The 3,475-nt window shown below is 29.9% G+C and overlaps 1 non-coding gene across 1 annotated transcript; it reads right to left on the bottom strand.

Annotated features, from left to right (window-relative positions):
• Positions 1-3,098: 3,098 nt before the first annotated feature.
• Positions 3,099-3,227, bottom strand: LOC126005008 (small nucleolar RNA SNORA44). The gene has a single exon (XR_007494195.1). It is a non-coding gene; the product is annotated as a small nucleolar RNA SNORA44 (small nucleolar RNA).
• Between the last annotated feature and the right edge of the window lie 248 nt (positions 3,228-3,475).

Genomic DNA, 3,475 nt, shown 5'->3' with positions numbered 1-3,475 from the left:
CATCTTTTTCTTTTTCTTTTTTTTTTTTTATGAAAGACACAATTCAACTCACCATAACAGTACTTGAAAATCAAATTCTGTCCCATATGACATAAAGTTTAAAAGAATATTTCAAGAACAATGACTTTGCTTTTAGAAATTTACTTCTTTTCCAGTATTATAACCCATTCACTTTACACATTTTTCAGAGTTATAATACTTAGTAAAGCTAATTAATTCATTAAATTTAAGAATAACATACTCATTTTTTTTGCTTGCTTAGAGACAAATATTTTTGAGAGTTTCATTAAGATTTCAAAGTACTTTGCTTTTATCTGCTTGGATGACTTGCTCACACAAAAAATTTGTAGGGTTTCTGATTCAACTTCTCTAAGAAAATATCCTAATTTATAAGTATTTTGTTTTATTCCCCATAAATGGACCATTACTCTTCATTTATAATTGTAAACTGTCTTAGCAACAACTTACTCTAAATTTTAAAAATCACAAATGGAAAAACAGCAGGAACCTCAGATCGGGGTGACGCTGGCAAAAGCCCTGAGAATCAAAGGATTAAGGCCCCTTTCCCAAAGGATATATTTAACCTGAGAGGCAATTTTCCCCCTTCACTGAGGGAAACACAGACACACAAAAGCAGAGGTGTACAGCCACATAGTGAAATGGATTGTCTGAGCTTTTCCCCTAAACATTATATATACAAGCACAATATGTAACAAAAAATACATATTGTGAAGGACATTATGGGAAAGCGTCACAGAATACCACCATGCTTAAAGAATTAAGATGATGGATCTGAAGACCCAACAAATACCAGCTATCTACATAGCCTCTTTGAGAAAGACTTTAGAGAGGAAATATTGAAAGATGTTCAAGGAACTCAAAGAATCTATAGAGCGAACCAAATGAACCACAAATAAAAATCAAGAGGACATAAAAGTATAAATAAGAAAACTTCAAACGAAAAGATCAGCCTTAAAGAAATTGGTAGCAGAAATAAAAATAACACTAAAAAACCTAAGCAACATAATAACAGCTGCTAAAGACAGAATCAGTGAGCTGGAAGATGAGATGCATAAAAACTTCATACAACAGATGAGACTAGAAAGAGCCTTAAAACAAATGATCAGATGATAGAAAATAATTCTCAAAAATGTGAACAGATTAAAAATAGAGTTTGCAATAAACTGGGTTCATAAAAATAGGGTTTGAAATAAACTCACTAGAAACAACGTAAGAATTGTACTCAGAAGCATATTTTTGTACATTTAATTTATTATAAAGTATGTTAAATTGGTATGTACCAAGCAATTTGTATTTATGACATTTCCCCTATATAATTTAATGTACTTATAAATAAAAAACAATATACTCATAAACAATTGATAATTAGAATAATTTACAACTCAATTTAAAGTTAGTTTGTTTAAAATTTGATAGGGATATCTATATTAGTATACTTTTACCTTTAAAACTGATAAAGTTTAATGTTCTAAATTTGATTCTTCACATTACATATGCAAAAAAACAAAATAAATTTTAAATACCTATTTAGGAATAATATCAACATTAAAATATGACATAAAGTTTTGATGCTTCATTTCCCTTCTATTATGTCCATTTTATTTAATTACCTCTGAGACTCATAAAAAAGTAAGCTGCATCCAACTGCCTCTGATGGATTTTTATTTACACATTTCCTCAGGCAAATGGCAAGTAATTTTAATAATCATTCAATAGACAAACTGGTAAAACAAACACAAAATAGATATTATTTTAAAAGTTGTGCATGTGTTTAGATACCAGTGTTTAGAGAGAGTTTAGTGGAGTCAAGCCTTTTAATTTCAAAAGCAAATATTTACTAAGTATTTAAGTCATGCTTTTTTTAACTATAAAACAAACTTTAATTTTACTCTTGTGCAGGACTCTTTCAAATCATTTTTACTGAGCAATTCTAATGAATAGAATGTCCTACAATTTCAAATTATCCCCAATGCAAAGAACAATAGTTTACTTTGTCTCATCTTGTATTCTTTCTTATGGTAAAGCCACATTTTATTGGGCCAATGAGTCGTGGCTATCATGATTCTTATGTGCTTAGCAATGGTGCAGCAAAAGACAGAGACCAAAAATATCATGTTTGTGAGGTGACTGTTTTCCAGTGAGTTGTTTCTATTCTGTTAATGTATATCTTCTTTTTGGAGAATTATGAATTGTAAGTCAAAATACTGAAATAGGTGTATCCTTTTACTAGCTCTTGAATTAATTGAATTATTAATTTGTGGTCACTGTGCATTAAGAAACCATTTACAAAAATTTTACGGTCTTGTAGAGATGGGGTTATTACCCAGAATCTAAGAAGCTAAGATTCTTTGACAAATTCAAGAAGGTGCTAAATTCAGAAATTGGGATGAGCATGAAAGTTCTATTCTTCTGTTCTCCTCCTGCCCTACATTTAACCTGGATGATTTTTGGTAGTGGTGAATGAGCTACTACATTCTACTTGATATTCTTTGAGTTTCCCAAACAATTAGTGATAGTCTACTGATCGCATTCTGTACTTTGTCCAGTAATTTTCACAGGTGCTAATATTGGATTCAGTAATTTGTTTTTGTGTTTATAATTGCTGTAATTGCAGTACTGATAACTTTTAAAAAAACTAACATCACCTGACAGTAGTCTCAGAGATACCAATGAATCAGTTTTATATTCTCATACATATATAATTGTATTAGCTAAATAAGGGAACTTAAATAAGTGTCAACAGATAAATAACAGGTATGGTATTAGTTATTACATATGTTTAATAATGTTAATATATGCCATCACCAGGCTAACTGAATTACATTTAATAATGTGATCACCACAATGAGAGAATATCAGCTTCATAATGATTAGAGTAAGAACGCAGATGTTTGTGCCTAACTTCAAAGTTTATGACCTTAATGCTGCACTCAATAATTTTTCAATGTGCCCATGCATCTGCATCAAAACAAATGAGTATTACTTTGTAAAATCTTATGTTAATAGATAGCATCTATATCAGGTGGTAAGACTAAGTTCTTTTTTATTTTATTATTTATTTATTTATTTATTTTTAATTTTATAGGAAAGGTGAGTGACAGCTACACATACTGGTGGTCTGTGCTGTCAAAGACTCTCCAGGTTGCTTTAGCATGCAGTTGGAGATTCCATCGCCACTATTAGCTACAGATCTTGGTAACATGCTGCGGTAAGACTAAGTTCTAAGCAATTTTTTAAAAGTATTGAAAATAGTAGATGCTTATGATAGTTCTATGTATAATAATGAAGGTGGATTCTAAACTTAATAAGACAGAAAATCAAAACCAAGAAGGGAAGCTAAAATAGAAAAAATAATTAATATTTTATTTTCACAGAACATAGTAAAGTCACCTGAAAATATTTTGTTTGTTTTATTGTAAATTTGTATTTTAGTTTTACCCAAGACTAAATGAAT

This window comes from Suncus etruscus, chromosome 3 (assembly GCF_024139225.1).
Source record: "Suncus etruscus isolate mSunEtr1 chromosome 3, mSunEtr1.pri.cur, whole genome shotgun sequence".
Classification (NCBI taxonomy): Eukaryota; Metazoa; Chordata; class Mammalia; order Eulipotyphla; family Soricidae; genus Suncus; species Suncus etruscus.
Note: the sequence above shows the minus strand (reverse complement) of the source record. Positions and strands in the feature narration are given on the sequence as shown.